Source organism: Neovison vison, chromosome 11, assembly GCF_020171115.1.
Source record: "Neovison vison isolate M4711 chromosome 11, ASM_NN_V1, whole genome shotgun sequence".
In the NCBI taxonomy this organism is placed as follows: Eukaryota; Metazoa; Chordata; class Mammalia; order Carnivora; family Mustelidae; genus Neogale; species Neogale vison.
This window is the reverse complement of record NC_058101.1, coordinates 196900124-196919947: the sequence shown is the minus strand read 5'-3', so window position 1 is coordinate 196919947 and position 19824 is coordinate 196900124.

Sequence of the window (19824 nt, the reverse complement as noted above, 5' to 3'; positions counted from 1 at the left end):
AAATAAAATAAAATAACAAAATAAAATAAAATAAAAATAACCAAAATTGGCTGGTTATTTTTGGCTATGCTTTATCTTGAAATGAAAATACTATGACTGGCAATTGTACTGTGGTAGGCAGCCTTTAGATCGTGGTATGCATGCCTTTGTATAACGTCCTCCCCGTGAGTGCGGCCTGGACCTAGTTAACTTGCTCTAATAAACAGAATATGGCAAAGCGATGGGACATTACTTTTAAAATGAAGTTATAGGGGCACCTGGGTAGCTCAGTCAGTTAGATGACTGACTCTTGATCTCGGCTCAGGTTTTGATCTTAGGGTCATGAGTTCAAGCCCCGCACTGAGCTCCGTGTTGGGCGTGGAGCCTACTTAAAAAGGAAAAAAAGATGAAGTTATAGAAAGACTGAGGCTTCCTTCTTAGGCGCTCTCTTTCTCTCGCTTGCTAGCTCTGAGGGAAGCCAGCTGTTTGCTCTGTTGTAAATTGCCCTATACAGCAGCCCATATGACAAGGAACAAGTGTGTCTGGCCACCAGCCAGTGAGTGAACTTGGAAGTGGGTCCTCCCCACGTCGAGCCTTGATTCATCAGTCCTGGCTGACAGCTGAGCTGCAATCTCATGAGAGCCCCTGAGCCAGAAGCACCCAGCTCAGATCCCTGACCAACAGAAACTGTGAGATAATAACTGTTTCTTGTTTGCAGCTGAGAAATTTTAAGGGCTACTTTGTTAACCCACAATAGATAAGTAATACACCCAATCTGAGCCAGGTTGGAAACTAAAGCTGTGTACATACATAGTGTTAGTAAGAATGTGAATTGGTATAAATTTCTTGAAAGCAATATTCCTCAAGATACTTAAAAAATTATTTGCCCTAAGAAACCAAGTACACAAAAATTGAGATACATTGTTTTAAGTATTAAATGTAACAAATATAATAGTGAATAACTGGGAACAATTTACACGCCCAACACTGGTTGGGAATTCTGATATTGTGATATAATTAGAAATATATATTTCAGTCTAACCCTGGGTATTGGCCAGAGCTCCTAAAAGCTTTAGAATTCTCTAAGTGTTTAAAGTTCTAGGAGAATCTTTTGTTCTAATAATTGGTCTTTGACTCCTGGGTGATACAGGTGTCTCCTGTTCTAATGAGGCAAATCTTGGTGGACTTCTGGTCAGCTTCAGGAGGAAGATTGGTCACCAGAAAGACCAAGCCATGATTAGAAGCTTGGAATGTTCAGCCCCACTTCCCATGCTTGGCCTAAGGCCTGGAGATTGAGTTAGTTATCTATCATACCCATATAATGAAGCCTCCATAAAAATTCCCAAAGTATGGGGTTTGGAGAGCCCCTGAGTTGGCAGACACGTGGAGATGCTGAGATGGCGGCATGCCCAAACAGGATGGAAACTCTGAATCCCTTCTCCCCATTCCTTGTCTAATGGGGATGGCTAATGTCTAATTTCTTCCATCTGCCTGTTCCTCAGTTGTATCCTTTTATAATAAACCAACAATCTGGTAAGTAAACTGTTTTCCTGAGGTCTGCGAGCCATTCCAGCAAATTACTGAACCCAAGGAGGGGCCATGAACACCTCTGAGTTATAGCTGGTTAATGAGCAGCATAGGCTGGTGTCTGGAGTTGGGTGGGTGAGTCTTGTGGGACTGAGGCCTTAGCATGTAGGACCCGATGTTAACTATAGGTAGGAAAACTGAATTAAAAGGTAGGATAGGGGCACCTGGGTGGCTCAGTGGGTGAAGCCGCTGCCTTCGGCTCAGGTCATGATCTCAGGGTCCTGGGACCGAGTCCTGCATCAGGCTCTCTGCTCAGCAGGGAGCCTGCTTCCCTCTCTCTCTCTCTCTCTCTGCCTGCCTCTCTGCCTACTTGTGATCTCTGTCAAATAAATAAATAAAATCTTTAAAAGAAAAAAAAAAAGGTAGGACACCCAGGTGGTGGTACCCATAGAGAACTGGAGAATTGTTTGGTGTGGGAAAAACCCACATGCATTTGGTGACAGAAAGTGAAGTATGGAGTGGACAGTGTTGAGAGTAAAGTAGAAAAAATGAAACTTTTTCCTTTCGGGAATGGTTAAATAAATTATGGTACATCGTTTCATAAAAATCTTAAGCATACATCAAAATTCATGTTAAAGTTCTAATGATTTGTTGAAATAGTCACAGTATAATTACAACTATGCACACAAAATAAAAATAATTGAGAATAACTCTAATTTTTTGTTTAATTTTTAAAAGACTAGATAGAAATATATCAACATGATCATAGTGATGATCCCCAAGTGATTACTCAGTGATTTACATTTTCTTGGATATATTTTTCTGTAGGTTCTAATTTCTATATAATGAGTGTGTATTATTTTTTATTTTGAAAAATCTTTAAGTGTAAAATAATTAAATGAGGATCTGGTATAATTTTTTTTTTTTTTTTTGAGAGAGAGACAATGGGTGTGTGCAAGGGCAGAGGGAAACTGAAAGAATCCCATTCAACACAGAGCTCAACATGGAGCTTAATCCCACCACCCTGAGTGAGATCACAACCTGAGCCAAAATCAGGAGTTCGATGCTTAACCAACTGAGCCACTTGGGCTTGATATGATTCTTAAAATACATTTACCTTGCATGTTTTTCAAATTCTCTCGTGATACTGAATTACTAATTACTGTGCAGCAATTAGTAGGGTCCCAGCAAATGGCCTTCATGATGACCATGAAGTTCCCCTGAACTTGCCTTCCAGCCACTTCCCTACATCAAGTAAATCTTCTTGTTCTTCCTCTATTCTTGATATTTTTCTGACATGGCTTTCAGATATTACTGAAAAGGAAAAACACCTAAGTAAATCTTGATTAGATTTGTAAGATACAAAATTAATATCCAGAAATCCATTTGTATACACTAACAACAAAGTAGCAGAAAGAGAAATTAATAAAACAATCCCATTTACAATTGCACAAAAAGAATAAAACACCTGGGAATGAGTTTAAATAAGAGGGTGAAAACCTGTGCCCTGAAAACTATAAAACGCTGATGAAAGAAATGAAGATGACACAAACAAATGGAAAGATATACCATGCTCATGGACTGCAAGAATTCATATTGTTAAAATGTCTATACTACCCAAAGCAATCTACAGATTCGATGCAATCTCTATCAAAATATCAATAGTATTTTTCATAGAACTAGAACAAACAATCCTAAAATGTATATGGAACCACCAAAGACCCTAGATAGCCATGCAATCTTCAGAAAGAAAACAAAGATGGAGGTACCACAGTTCCTGGATTCAAGATATCCTACAAAGCCACTGTAAGCAAAACAGTATGGTACTGGCACAAACATAGACACATAGATCAAGAGACCAGAATAGAGACCCCAGAAATGAACCCACGTACATATGGTCAATCTGTGGCAAAGGAGGCGTCCAACTCTTGGTTTCTGTTCAGATCATGATCTCAGGGTCATGGAATCAAGCCCTGGATAGGGCTCCTCTCTCAGCATGGAGTCTGCTTGAGTTCTCTCTCTCCCTCTCCCACCACCCCTCCTCTCCTCTTCCTTTCTCTAAAAAAGAAAAAAAAAAGGGGGAGAGTAAATGATATTTTGTATAAAGAACCCAGGACACTGTGCAGCAATTAGTAGGGTCCCAGCAAATGGCCTTCATGATGACCAAGTCAGACCTATTCCATAGCTGACCATAATTCAAAACTGAGTCTAACACAGGGGCTGGGCAGGGGTAAAAGCTGAGGGAAATTTAAAAGGAGGCCTAGGATGTAACCTTTCAACACACATTTACTGAAAAAAAAATTCAAATATAAATTTTTTGAAAAAATATTTTTTAAAAGAAACAAGCACTAATAACCAGTGTCCACCATATGCCCTGTCCCATGCTGGGCAATGGAGTCAGAAATGAGAAGGGAACAAGGAGTGAGAGCAGAGGGTGGGAAGCCTCCTACCCTTAGACCCTTCCAATCACTACCCATCTGGCTTTAAATGCAAAGCCCAACAAATTCAAGATACAAGGATGTGTCTTCATTGAAATTAATGTCACACTTTTTCTTTGCAGTTCCAAGAGGGATGAGTCAGTATTTGTTTCACAGTAAGTGAAATTTAAAAGAAAAAAAAAATGAAATGAAAGTTACCACTGCCAAAGTTTTCAAACCCCATTTCCTTCATATGAAAACCTAGTTTATTAAGAATTTCCTTAAATTCTGGCCGGAGTGTTGTTTTTTCATCTTCTGCGTTTTTCCCATGGTGTGAGATCCAGGAATCTGTTTTTCATAAAAAGAACAATGGACTGGCTAAAATGTGAACTATATTCCACTACAGATATCTATAAATAGATTCCCACTGACTTGATCCCTTGAGTTGTATTATTTGGATTATTAATGTGAAAGGAGAAGATATAACCCATAAAACCACACATGTCCAAGACACACGCCTCCTGTAATACAATTAACCCTATAAATTCCAGCATAAGCTCTTCGACATTCGGAGCTTGCTTGCACACACTGATAAAAAGGCAGGCACTGATTTGCTCATTAAGTCAAGAGCAGATCACTTTTGGGGGCTTTTCCTTTGACGTCTGTATGGACCTGTGAGGATGTCATCAGCGCCCTCTGCCTTCTATTAAAATGGTCAGACCGGGTAGGAATTCCCGAGGGAAGGGGTTCCTTACCTGCTGTGTACAACTCTTCAAAGTTTATCATGATCTAGTCCTTGGAGTTCCGGCCTATAAGAAATTAAGATCCCAGGACCCCAGGTTCGAGTCCCGCATTGGACTCACTGTTGAGCGGGGAGCCTGCTTCTCCCTCTCCCCCTGCCTGCTGTTTCTCCTGCTTATGCTGTCTCTCAAATAATAATAAATAAATGAAATCCTTAAAAAAAAAAAAAAAGAAAAAAGAAAGTAAAGAAAAGAAAGAATTTCTCTCCACCCTCCTTCATGGAGCCCAGCCACCTCCTGGCACAGTCAAGGAGCTTTGACCTTTTAGAGTCAGAGAAATATATTCTGCAAACAGAGTGGGGCGATTTGCCCTAAATTCTTGAGTGTGACTTCAACTCCCGTTTTTGCTGATTTGCTTTTTTATTTTTTATTTTTTTAATGATCAGCATTAAATCCTCACCAGTTTTCCACTCCAGCCCCGTTCTCACCTCCGGAGGCTGGTTATCTTCCCTGGTGTAAGAGGCAGGAGGACCTAGTCTGAGTCTTTAATGCTGAGTACTTCCTGGGACACGACAGAGACAGGTCCCAGGCCTTCGAGCTACATAAGATTTTGGAAGCTATCTCTCTTAGCCAGGCCCAGACACAACAGAAAATCCTTACAGAAAAGTGGTAACATTGGAAAAATAAAAACCAGCTTAATTAAAGGTAAAAGAAAAAGTAATTAATATAATTACTGCTAACATTCTGGTGTTTGGCATTCATGTTCTTTATCTTGTGTGTATTATTAACACAGCCGAGATTCATATTATATTATATTATATTATATTCTTATTATATTATATGGTTTTATACAGACAGACACATCCTCATACCTTGTGCTTTTCACCTAACCTTATTATATGAACGTTTCTCATATTATTACAAACTTTTGGGAAAGGGTTATTTTACTGGCTGTGTGATATCCATGGGCTGTGTGAAAGTTCCACACTTTACTTCTTTTTTTATTTTTTATTTTTGAAGATTTTATTTATTTATTTGACAGAGAGAGATCACAAGCAGGCAGAGAGGCAGGCAGAGAGAGAGAGAAGGAAGCAGGCTCCGGGCTGAGCAGAGAGCCCGATGCGGGGCTCGATCCCAGGACCCTGCGATCATAACTCGAGCCGAAGGCAGCGGCTTAACCCACTGAGCCACCCAGGCGCCCCCACACTTTACTTCTTATTAGCCATTTCCCTAGTGGTCGTTATTACATACATTCCAAGTTCTATCATAAATAACTCTCTAGTGAAGACCTTTATGCATCCAGATTTTCTCTGTATTTTCAATGATCTTCTTGAAATAACTTTCCATTAGTAGGATAATTGAGTCAAAGAAAAGAAATACTTAACCTTCTTGATACAATTACCTTCATCAAGTCTACAAATGGGTACTCTCTCCATCAGTGTATACAAGTACAAGATAAGAGTTTGAAGCTAATTCTACTTTTTTTTCCTTCAGATTTTATTTATTTATTTGACACAGAGAGAGAGCGAGCATATAAGTAGGGGCAGAAACAGGGAGAGGGTTCAGTTCCCTGCTCTAGGGAGCCTGACATGGGGCTGGATCCCAGGATCCTGGGATCACAACTGAGCAGAAGGCAGATGCTTAACTGACTGAGCCTGCTGGGCGCCCCAAAGCTAATTCTACTTCTTGTTGACTGAAATATTTGGGGCGAGTTATTTAACCTCTCTGAGTCTGTTATCTATGTGAAATAAACTTCAGGTTTGTCCCACTTCCTATGAATCAGGCACTTAGATCATGGTTAAATCATCTTAACCACAAGGCATGTGAGGAAGATAAAACTGTACAATATGGGCCGTTGCTTACAGAACCTACTAGACACTACATAATTGAACTGGTAGTAAATACTTGGTACATTTGTTACTGTTACTGCATTTCTGAACAGAGTCAGTGTTTTATCTATTTTTCTATTTTATCCTTATGCAAATTATTTACCATCTCTGTTCTCAGCTTCCCCATCAGAAAAAGTAAGGATAATACCTGTGCTTTTTGTAGAATGAGCATTTCTTGCTAACTATTAAGCTTTTAACTCACAGACTAATGCCACACACACTGAATGGGATACGGGTAGGATTGGCCACACAAGTCAGAGAGACGGGGAGGGGAAGAGGAAAGAAGAAAGTAACCTTTACCCACAGCCTGTATTTTATGCATATTAATTACACACACACACACACTATCATGAGAGGTGCTTCACAGGTACTCAGATTTTACAGATAAGGAAACTGAAATCCAGTAAGGTTAAGCAACTTTCTCAAGTTACCAAGACACAACACAAACCTGTGTCCTGAAATGCAGAAGGGCACCCTTCTGTTGTATTGGCTTAGTCATCATTAACACTGTCATGGAGTTGAACAATTCATTGCTTTACTAACTTGCATTTTGTTGCTTAGAGAGAAAAGCACAAGGTCAATTCATCTGGGGAATTTATTTTCTTAGTTCTGCTCAAAGGATCCCTTTAAAGGAAGCTGCATTGATAATTACGGTGCATCAGCGACACCAGGGAAAACTAGGATGTGTGTGTGTGGTGACGGGCAGGAAGAGTGAGAGAGATTTCATGGCCCATTAGTTTCGTTTGTTTTCAGATTATAAACTATATAAGTTGGAAGACGGTTCAGAAAGGAGAGACACTGAAGGAAGAAGCTTCCTCTATTCCTGAGAACTCCTTTCACGGGAATATTCTTAGGACTAGTCAGAGTGATACCCCCACCTTACCCCCAGAAGGACTGAAGACACGGGCAAAAAAAATTTGCCAAGAGTGTAAACTAAAAAACATCTGTTAGGTGAGACTACATGAAATTGCAGTTTTGCAGGCCCAAATCAGTCAAGTATCACCATTTTCGTATGGTTCCAACGCTCCCTACGACCTGGTTCCCTAAGTCTAGAGAGAGTGGTTTCTGGGAACTGACTTCAAAAGCGCCACTTGCTACTTAGGATTTTGGTGAGCTATATTGCCTTTAAATTCTACTCATCACTTTTAAGCTGGAACTTGGAACTATTTTGACAGATATTTCACACTACGCAGAAGAAAAATAACTTAATTGCAACTGAATCTGCCTTCCAAGACCTGTGCTGCTTTTTTCTTCACCTGAAAAATCACATGTACAATAGGTAGAGTAATTGGATGACTAAATGCATAATACTGGATAGGGCTATCTCCATCACTCCCAGGGTGGGAGGGGGCACTGAATGAGGGACTAGAGGTCCTGCCGTCCTACTCCTTGTGCGCGAAGCTTGGCCAAAGCTACTCGCCCTGTCTGGACTTCAGTTTTACATCTATATAAAATAAAGATAATAACTTGCCTCGTGGAGTAATTTGTGAGTCTGGCCTGAAATGTAATAAAGTGAGAAACCGTTATAATTACGAAGTGTGATAAAATTACAAAATATGTTAATAAAGAGTAATTCTGTGGATCACTGAGCATTGTATCTCTGGTTGGAAAGAAGCTTGGATTGTTTTTGGTTACCTCTTGCAGGGTAAAGAGAGAGCCATCTAGAAAGACAGGCTTCGCTTGATCCCAACACAACACCAAAGCCCAAGTGTCTGTGCCTTGTTGACTGTAAATGTGGTTAGTGTAGACAGATCCATCTCCTAGCGGAGGCCCTGTAAGATGACTCTGTGGGCTTAAATGATGCAGATGGGCTCCACACAGGGATCAGATCGGATACAATGTATCCATAAAATGGATAATACAAAGTATCCATTTTATGGTTCCAATTGTGTGGAGAGATCGCTGAAGACTGGCTGGTTTCCTAGATTTCCCCTCCTTGCACATTCAGAGCATTCCGGCAATCAGTGTCAGCTCTGCAAGCAGTGCGCGGGCCTTCTGAGATTGGCTTGTGCACAGCACCAAGACAAAGATGTGGCCACTGCCCTCCAGGGCCTCCCACCTGAGCCTGGGGCCCAGACAGGTGACTTACAAGGAGGCTGTGGTAGCCAGCAGAGAAGACTAAAAATGCTGTAGGGAAAGGGAGTAGGGAGCAAGCAATCCTACCAGAGGTAGTTTATCCAGAAGGAGGACTTGAGTTAAACTGGGAGGCTGGGAAATAGACTAGAAATAGATGGATTGCTGGAGGCAAGAAGCCAGGAGGCCGGGTGGCCGGCCATGTGCCAGCTAAAGGGGGAATGTGCTAGAGAGAAGGGAGGGGTTGAGAGGGCTTTGAATGCCAGCTGGGAACTGGGGCCTTAAACTTTATTCTACAGGAAGCAGGGAGACATCCCAAAGGCCTCCAAGTGGGAAAGTAACACCAGGACGGAGGTCAGTTCTGTCCTTCGAGGGCAGGTGGGGAGAGTAAGGAGCCTTTCCTGGTGAGGCGGGAAGCCTGAAAGACAGGCATCCCTCCCAGGAGATAACTTGACCTAAACTGTAAGCTCCTTGATGGCAGGGTCAGGGTCTTGGCCACGTGTGTTTCCTTGCTGTCAAGCACAGTGCCTGGTGATTAAACAAAAGAGAGACAGGAAGGAGGGAGGGAGAGAGGAAGAACGTTTGGGGGAATGAATCAAATTCACGCAGAGGGATGGATGCACGCCTGTGCAGGCTCAGCCCGGGCCTCCCAGGGGAAGGATCTCAGGTCCTGCCCCAGCTCCGAGAGAGGCCGGAGAGGAGGGGGCCCCCCACACCCGCCTGGAGAGAGGTGCTCGCAAAACAGAGGCCGCAGCGCCTCGCTCAGGTCGGCTGGCGGAACTAAGCGTGACGCGGCCGCAGCGAGGCACGAAGTCGTCGCTGAGTGAAGCCCGGGGGAGCTCTGCGTCCTGCGGGCGGGGGTAGACTCAACAACCGAAGGAAGGAACCTCTGCGGTCGATGAAGGCCGGGAGGACGCTGGGTTCAGCGAGGCGGGGAGGCTCGTGGTCCCGCGTCGCACGGAAGCTGGACAAACCTCCCCAACCCCCGAACCCCCAACCCGAGCGGACCCCAGCCGCCCGCGCGCTCACTTACCTGCCGGGGGCTCCCGCGGGCTTCCCCGGGGCACCGTCTGCGCAGACCGCGGGGGCGCCCGAGCCCAGGTGTCCGCCGCCCCCGGACGCGCCGCGCACTCAAAAGCTGGGCTGGGGGCGGGGCGGGAGGGCGGCCGTCCCCGCGGGAGGGGCGCGCGGGAGGGGGCGTCCCCGGGCCCGCGCTCCCCGCCGCGTGCCACCCAGCGGCCGCGAGCACCGCGGAAGCCCGCGCGCTGCCGTCGGGGTTCCTGCTGCGGCGGTGTGGGGTGCCGCGGGTTGAGAAGGGGGCACCGAGAATGCAGAGCGCGCTCAGAGAGCCGGCTCCCTTCCAGCCGCCCGCGGTCACGCCCCTCGTCGCGCAGCCTCGGCTGCTGTCCCCGGAGTCCCTGGTGTCTGTCCCGGGGGAGCCGCGAGGCGCAGGGCTCCGCGATGGGCGCCCCACTCGCCGCCGGCTGGAGGTTGCCACGGGCCGCGGCCCCAGGGCGCAGCCTGCCCTCCGCACCGCGCTTCTCCCCAAGCAGAGCACAGAGCCCGAGAAGCGGACCCGCCCGCGGCGACCCCCAGGCCCGAGCTGCCCCCGGACGCGCCCGGGATCTGGTCGCGCCGGGTCGGTGGCCCGGGTGGGGGCACGGACGTTGGGGTCCTGGGAACCCCGGGAATGGGCCTGGCAGGAGAAGGGAACTGCAAGAAAGGAGTTAATCTGCAGAGAGCTCCACTCTTGGCTCTTCCCCGTTAAGCAAATCATCCCGCTCCCCTCTGGATTAATCTAGAGAAACAGCCAAGATTGGCCCAGTTAGGCAGCAGGTCCCACTGCAGAAACTCTTTCTACCACCTGTCTAGCTGTCTCTGTTTTCTGAAGACAAATAATCCTCGCTATGTACCTCTCTACCCAGCTTCTCCGGAAGGTTAGAAGAGCTAAACAGATTTTCTCCTTACCGGGACGTTCTATTAGCATTCCCTGTTCTTTGTATTTCCACATCAATTTTATAGAATTCGTTTGTCAATTCCTACACCCAAAGAGCTTGCAGAGATTTTGATCAGGGTTGCATTGAGTCTTGTCAAACTGATTCCTAAGTTTTTCATGTTTCTGAAGCCATTGTAAATGTTGTTTTAAAAAATATTTTACTGGGGTGCCTGGGTGGCTCAGTGGGTTAAAGCCTCTGCCTTTGGCTCAGGTCATGGTCCCAGGGTCCTGGGATCGAGCCCCATATCGGGCTCTCTGCTCAGCGTGAGCCTGCTTCCCCCTCTCTCTCTCTGCCTGCCTCTCTGCCTACTTGTGATTTCTGTCAAATAAATAAATAAATCTTTAAAAAAATATTTTACTTATTTAATTTAGAGAGAGAGAGAGCGAGCGAGCGAGCAGGGGAAGAGGGAAAGGGAAAGAATCCCACAGCCTCCCTTCTGAGCCAGCCAGACCTGGGGCTGGGTCTCAGGACCATGAGATCATTACCTGAGCGAAATCAAGAGGCGCTGTCTTAACCGCTGAGCCACCCAGGTGGCCTGTAAATGCTATTTTTTAATTGAATTTCCAAGTGTGTAATGCTTGTATATAGAAATACAATTGATTTTTGTGCATTGATCTCTTATTCTACTAAACCTTGATATTGGATTTCTAGCTCCCAGAACTGTGAGAAAATAAAGTTGTGCTGTATTCAACCACCTAGTTTGTGCAAATTTGATACAGCAGCCCTAGGAAGTGAACACAAGGAGATGGCAATCCCTAATTGTAACTGTGGATCTCTTTCTCCTTGCAATTCTATCAATTTTTGTCTCATGTATCTTAAAGCTCTGTTTTTCGATGAATAAACATAGAGGACTGTCATGTCCTCTTGAGGAACCAACACCTTTCTCTTTATGAAATGACCTTCTTCACCTCTCATGACATTCTTTCTGTTACAGTTTTCTCTATCTTTTTACTTTTAGCCTACTTGTGTCTTTTTCTTTTTTTTTTTTTTAAGGAGGGGATTTTCTTTTCTTTTCTTTTCTTTTTGCCTACTTGTGTCTTATGTTTAAAGTGCATTTCTTGCAGCAGGCACCTATTCAAGTCTTGCTTTCTTTTCCTATATGACAATCACTGCTTTGACTTCATGATTTTTGTTTAATATTTTGAGGCTTCATGTGTATGTCTTTTTAAAAGTAGGGAGATTCCCCCCCTTAGTTTCTGTAATATTGACAGGTTTTTAATAAAAATCAGAGATCTAGAACGGCTACATATGATCTCCCCCTAGTGGCTACATTGAATAATGCTATGAAATTCAAACAATTATTTCAGAACACAACTTCTCCGTGGCAAGCTATGCCCATTAAACAGTTGCGAGAACCTCGTTAATTTGACTTTAGTGTTTCCTGTGCTGTGAATAAACTCCTCATGGTCGCAAGAGATGCCCAGTCCTTACATAGGCCAAGAAGGGAAACTTGGTAATCTTGAACGGGACAGTATTAAAACCACCCAAAATAATTAATAACCACTATGGTGTTATTAATACCTTAATAAGTAATTAAGATAATATATAGTGGTTGACAAGGGATAGTCATGGAAAGTAAGGAATGAAATGATGACTTTCAAACATTCAGAGGACAAATAGAAAGCATACAATAAGTGATAAATAAACATTTTAAATATGTGTAGTAATTCCTTTGCAACTTCCTTTGACTCTATAATTATTTCAACATAAAATTTAAAACATATCAACGATCATGATAAAGGGAAATGGATCCAAACTCTCTAGCTAAAAGAATAAAAGTATCAACTTTAAAAAAAAAGAGAGAGAAAAGAAAATATGGAAGTTTACAGGGAACATATATAAAACATACAAAATGGAGAAAAGTAAAGGGTTAGAAAAAGATAAACTAGGAGAATACAGACCAAACGACACCAGGGGAAAAGACTTCAAGGTGAAACATTACTTCAGATAAAGAGGATCACAACTTAAGATTAAAAGTTAAATTTGTCTGGGCACCTGGGTGGCTCAATGGGTTAAGCCTCTGCGTTCAGCTCAGGTCATGATCTCAGGGTCCTGGGATCGAGCCCTGCATCTGGCTTTCTGCATGGTGGGGAGCCTGCTTTCCCCTCTCTCTCTGCCTGTCTACTTCTCTGCCTATTTGTGATCTCTCATTCTGTCAGATAAATAAAAAAATCTAAAAAAAAAAAATTTTTTTTTTAAAGTTAAATTTGCCAAGAAAGTATAACAATTCAAATCTTGTATTCCTTTAAAAATAAAGCCCTAAAATATGTAAAGGAAAATTTGACACAGCTGCAAAGAGCGACTGATAAGCCAACCATTAATGTGGCTATGATTTCATATGGCAGATTATTGGTACAGTCATATTTCTGCTAGTATAATTACTCCTCCTACTTTATATGATGAAATTCTGCATACCTGTATTTCATACTGTTCCACGAAAACTATGGTGGGTTAAATGTGCTCCAGTACTGGAAAAAGTTGAGAACTGTTGCACTAGAAACAGTTCCTGTTTCCTATGGATTGAACAGCATTTACTGAACACCTGTTATGTTACAAGAGTAAGTTGTTTTACTTATTTAGTTTAGCCATTTAAAAACCGCATAAGCTGGCGTGGGGGTTCTGGGTGGCTCAGTTGGCTAGGTGTCTGAGTCTGGATTTCGGCTCTGGTCATGATCTCAGGGAGATGGAGGTGAGTGCTGATCATGGAGCCTGCTTAGGATTCACTGTCTGCCTTTGGTCTGCCCCTACCCCCGCCCCCAGGCTCCCGCGTGCTCTCTCTCTCTCTCTCTCTCTCTCTCAGAAATGCATAAGCTGGAGTTTCATAGACCTTGATAGTGAAAACCATAGTTTTCTGTAACTCTAGTTATAGCCCTGAAGTCCTCCCCCCCATCTCTCTCTCTCTCCCTCAGTCAATGAAGTCTGTCTCCTTCTTGAAATAATAAGTGCTTGATTTGCCAAGCAACAGTAAAGAATTTCCAAAATTATGATATATCTTTGGTATATTTTCTTTTAAAACTAAGAAAATACTATATAGAAAGCACAAATATTGGCCCAGGAACTCAACTGTGCAAGACAACTTAATTTCTATGAAGAGACTCCATTCAGCCACGTGGTGAAAGCAATTTGGATTCTTTTTCTCTTTCACTTTGGCAGTGATTTGCATATAAATCCCAGGGATTTCTATAAAGATGGGAAGGGAGGGGCATATGATCTGGATTTTCACCTATGCATGTGGGCATCAGCTGCCAGGTTCTTATCCCCTTCTGGTCTTCAGTCACTGCTCTGTCAAGGTCATTCTTGACATTTGTCTCATTTCCAAACATGAGGCTCTCCAGGTCTGGCTTGTTTTCAGTTAACTTGGTTGTCCTTGGATACAAAATGCTATTCCACTGCTCCTGGGCCACAGTGGGGCAGGAGAAACTCATGGGGGCTATGCAGGGTCCTTCAAACAGGCAGCCTAACCTACAGGTACTGGAATTTGTTCTTTTGTTCCTTTATACTTGGATGAACTCTGTCTCTGACCTGGGTACTAACACATCACCCAGTCCCTTATCTCCTGGCTTCTTGCTGCCTCTCTGAGCTGGGGGAGAGTACAGCACCCCTATTTCTCAAGGACCCACACTGACATCTCACTCCTTGCTTTCTCCCTAATATACCTCCTTCCTCTCCAGGTTTGGGAAAACTTGATGCAATCTTTGGAAGGATGGGGTGGGCGGGAAAATTCGCTTTTCTTCAGGTGTTCTACCAAATCTACTGTTTATACTTGAAACCTTTCTTTTCTTTTGGAAATTCTAATGCCAGGAATAGTTTTCATTTTCTCTGCTTTCTGCATTTTTTTTTTTTTTAAAGATTGCATTCATCCGCTTGACAGAGAGAGACAGAGGGAACACAAGTAGGGGGAGTGGAAGAGAGAAAGAGAGAAAAGCAGGCTCCCTGCTGAGCAGGGAGCCCGATGTGGGCCTTGATCCCAGGACCCCAGACCAAGCTAAAGGCAGACACCTAATGACTGAGCCACCCAGGTGCCCCTGAATTTTTTTTTTCCCCCTTGAAGCAATGACACAGAATGTCTGTCTAGCTGCATGAGAAAAGGATCATGGGATAAAAGCAAGCCTATTAGGGAAAAAACCTCATGTGTTAAAATAGCAAAATATTGTTACTCAACCGTGCAAGGAGCAAAAATGGTCTCACTGATAACATTTATGATACGTTGATTGTAATAGTAACAGGGATTCTCCTGTCAATGAAGTGAAAGCAGAGGAGCCCTTGAATCATAAAAAAGGTAGGTGTGGTGTTTTAGTACACAGGTCAGAGACAGACATACAGAATTCACCGAAGTGTTTTTTAAAAATGATGGGTTGGTGCGGGGGCACCTGTCTGGTTCAGTTGGAAGAGTGGGTGACTCTTGATTTTGGGTCATGAGTTCAAGCCCCACATTGGGTGTAGAGGTTATTTAAACAAAACTTAGAAAAAAAATTATTGGTAAGTCGCATGAAACACTAAATGCGAGGGAAGCCAGTTCGAAGGGTTCTTAAAAATCAATCAAGTCTGGGGCGCCTGGGTGGCTCAGTGGGTTAAGCTGCTATCTTCGGCTCAGGTCATGATCTCAGGGTCCTGGGATCGAGTCCCGTATTGGGCTCTCTGCTCAGCGGGGAGCCTGCTTCCTCCTCCCTCTCTGCCTACTTGTGATCTCTCTCTCTCTGTCATAAATAAATAAAAAAATCTTAAAAAAAAATCAATCAAGTCAACTCCAGGTGAGTAATGGCTTTATTCACAGAGAATGCAAGTCAAAAACCACAAGTGTCAACGTCGGATAGTTAGAGTCAGATATGTTATTACTACCCATAAATTAAGCTTAATTGTCCAATAAAATACCAAATATTCTTTTTGGAGTTTTGGATAAAGTAAGGAGGGGATGCTAAGTTTATGAATGGCAGAGAAGTCATGGAACTCTCTTTAGTGAGGGGGGGTCCTACCTGTGTTAGTGGGGGCTGGAGAGTGCCCCAGCTCCCCCGCCTCTAGCAACCACTGAACCCCTTTCTCCAGGGATCAGAGCTTTCCAGGAGAAGTCCCTCTCTCTGACCACCTTTTTCTGTTTTTTGTTTTTGTTTTTGTTTTTAATGATTCAGGGACTCCTCTGCCACCGGAAATCACATCCTTTAAATAATAGTGACTAAATCTTCCTAACCAAATTTTTTGTTTCATAAGCATGCATAAAATGTTAAAAAGACAGACTGTGACTGAAGTACCCCTTTGAAAGTCATTCAGCTGGGAGGACAACGAGAGACCCGGTTGGACCCTGTCGCCCACAGCACGGGAATCATCATGTAGACACCAGACATTAGCGTCTCTAGGACAATAATCTTAACTTTCTGATTTTCTCGAAGTTTTCAGTGTCGAAAGTGAGAATGCATTAATGCTTGTTGAAAGATTTTGAAAAAGAAAAAAGTGAATGAATGAATAAATAAATTAGGTGTTAGTGGTTCAGATCATTTCTAAGTTGATGTGGAAAAGTCGGAGGAAAATGCACACCCAAGGATCTGACCACTAAATGTAAGAAGGTTCTAGAATGAACAATGGGTTTAAAAAAAAAAAGGACACATTTTGTAGTTTCATAGTTTTGCTTGGCATTAGCTAAAATAGGAACTGGTAGTTGAAGCATTCTGAAGGAATCCTCATGACTTCTGAAGGTATGTGGTGTGTATGCTCAACTTCACTATAATGACACCTGATTATAAAAAACTTGTTAATTCCATGTTTATTCGCTGAGCTACCCAGAGCAAGCACTGTGAGAAATACTGCATTTATTTTGTTTTGCCTTTTTGAGAACAATGCATCATTGCGAACGTGTCTATTAAATACCTTCTAATGAAATTCAGAAATTCATATGTGGTCTTCCATGATTAAAAAAAATAAATTTTCAGAATTTACTCCTTATTGCTTACTGCTGAAATTTACCATGCGAACACATAGTAAGGGCATGTTCTAATTAGTAACAATTTTAGATCTATACCTACACACATTATCACCGCTATGAACAAATCCTTAAGTGTTTTTTCTTTATTTCTTGTGCCTTTTACTCTTTAACAGATCCCATTCTCTATGCCCAGCTTGGTAAAAGATTGAAGACTCTTGAAGAAGTTTCTACTAAAATTAATGAAGACTAGCCCAATACCCTCCTCTCAGGTCCCCCTGGACCCCCAGCCTCCAGGATGCCGTGCCAAAGAGTTTTCTCTTTGATCTCCCAGATGTCTTGTCCATTCTCATGTTGGCAGAAAGCCCCTGAGTTCAGGGATTGGTGGGTAGACACATGTTCTGCTGAGCACCAGTCTCTCCCCTGCCTGTGTAAGTGATACCTGGATCTTGTGATCACAGTCAGCTCATGCTCCTGAGGGCATCTGAGGCCTCTCTTTTCTGAGAAAGTCCGTGGAGGGAGAGGACAGAATATAGACTTCCATGGAAAACCTCTTGTCAAGGATTCCAGCTACAGCTTGCCCTACGTGACGGGATAATTGGACAGAAGCCAAGGAGAAATATCATATCTTCCATTTAGAAAACAGAAAAAATTGTGATTGGTGAAATCAAATGCAACAAAGATAATAATACTTCCTGAATTAGTACGCTAATATTTAATTTAATTTTAGTATCTGTTAAAAATCTTCTAGTGATATGGAACTAATTGAACCACTTGACAGTAAAAACAAATCCAGACATAGAAGCAGACAAAACCTTTTGTTTTTTAAGTGGTTATAGAATCACATGTAAGTTGTTCTTTTTTAAAGATCAATGATCAAATAAATGAGTCATGGTATGGTGATTTCCTTAATTAAAGCTATATAAGAACACAATATATGACAAACTAGAATTAGTAATCCAAAGCAAATTGAGCCCTGCATAGGGCTCAATGCTCAGCATGGAGTCTGTTTCAAGTTCTGTCTCTTCCCACTCCCCTCCTTACCCCCCTTGCCTATGTGTGTACATGCTTTCTCTCTCTCAAATAAAATCTTAAAAAAAAAATTAGTGTTGGGATACCTGAGAATGGTATGGTATGAAATTAGATCAAAAGAAGTAGAAGGAGGGGCCCCTGGGTGGCTCACTCAGTGAAGCTTCTGCCTTTTGCTCAGGTCATGATCTCGGGGTCCTGGGATTGAGCCCCACATCAAGCTCCCTGCTTGGTGGGGAGTCTGCTTCTCCCTCTGCGTCTGCCTCGGCCCCCCACCTGTGCTCATGCTTTCTCTCCCTCAAATAAATAAATAATATCTTAAAAAAAAAAAAGGAAGTAGAAGGAAATAGGCCAGTAGGGCAAATAGACTACTGTATCTACAAAAGATACATTTACATCAGAACATGAAGTATGTCATCATACGGATCTGTTCATATTTAAATAATTTAAATAATTACACTGCTAGAACAGTGTAATAAAAATCTCAGAAGAAAAACAACAAAATGAAATGTGTTTAACATGCATTTATTGCTGTAAATATATAAATAATTTTAAATATAAATACTCTGCTTTCACACCACAGGTAGTCAAGGAAGATTAAAAATGTATACCCAGGGGCACCTGGGTGGCTCAGTGGCTTAAAGCCTCTGCCTTCAGCTCAGGTCATGATCCCAGGTCCTGGGATCGAGCCCCACATCGGGCTCTCTGCTTGGAGGGGAGTCTGCTTCCCCCTCTCTCTCTGCCTGCCTCTCTGCCTACCTGTGATCTCTATCTGTCAAATAAATAAATAAAATCTTAAAAAAAAATGTATACCCAAGGAAAACCCTGACAAACTACATCAAATCACATGGGTACGTGCAGTTCCATAGCAATTAAGGAGTGCCAATTAGAACTCATAAAATGGCACAAATAACTAAAAGAGGCTTTTTTAAAAGCCAGTGCTGGGGGAGGATCTGTGACCATTTGACGCTGCTGGTGGGTTGCATCCTTTCTGAGGAGCAACTTCTCAATATGTAGCAAAGAGCTAAAAATCTTTTTAAAATATTTAATCTACCCATTCCATTTTACAAAACAGAAACGAGAAGGGAGAGTAGTAAATGGAAAATAAAATTTGTGCAAAGTACGTAGCAGCATTATTTTTAATCGTGAAAACAAGAAACATCTCTAAAGCACAAAGTGAAATGTTTAGGCAACTGCTCAACAGTAACAGAATGGAACCCAGCTATTATGTGGATTAGTTTGACCCATGAAAGCTGTAAGAAATAAAGCTGACTCCGGGACAGATACGTCCACGGAGAAACTCATAAGTTTCTTGGGACACTGAACCATCTCTTACTCATAGTGAATCGTCGGGGTCAAACTTTGCTCCTGGTATAGGGGTAAATGCTACAGGGCTTGTTGAACAAAGGCTTCAATGGCTTTTCTATTAATGCTGAATTCTTAACCTTCTGCCTGCTCTGACCTTGGTAAACTTGCATTTGCTAGGTTTCACGGGGCTCGCCTGGATTTCTGGACTCTAGCCTGCCCAGCCTCAGATAAATGCATACCCTTCGTGGTCCTGGCAGCTGACTAGTGAGTGACCTCTGCTCTACTGAGGGCTCCATACCACCGGTGTCAGACAGCTGCAGTTCAATTAACAGTTAACATGCGCACTCATCAGCAAGCTTATGAAAAAAAAATGCATCATCTTGGTCAAATATACAAAATTGGGAAGAAACTTGTAGGAGTCTCCCCAGTCCTCAGTGCCTAGCATGAAGAGGCAAACACAGACAAGGATTCGACCTTCTTTTACTTGACTCGCAGTCTCCCAGCTGCTTAGATGGGAAGGCGAGCAGCACTGACCCTCAGGAAGCCGCCACCCGCCCGGAGAGCATTCTGCCCAGATTATGTCCCCAGATTCTGTTGACAGCGGAGCAGCACATTGAGCCCTTACGGGATTTACAAAAGAAGCGTCCTGTAAGGCCTGCTCTAAGGCCCCGGTTGTGCCCCTGCACTCGCACTCGGGCTTTCCCCTCTCCCGGTGGCGCTGGAGGCTAGGGCCGTTAAGTATTTCAGGGTAGAATGAATGGTTGAGGGACTGAATGGAGGGAAGAGGGGATTCGGGGCAGGTTGCCAGATTATGAGCTAATCACAGCATCAAGTGACGTTAGCATTTATTTTGGAGGATCTTAATTTGCGAGCGCACACAACTCGGAAGAGGCCCACATCCGAGCAGGGAGTGAGGGACGGACAGGGTTGCAAGGAAGAAGAAAACAGCCCGAA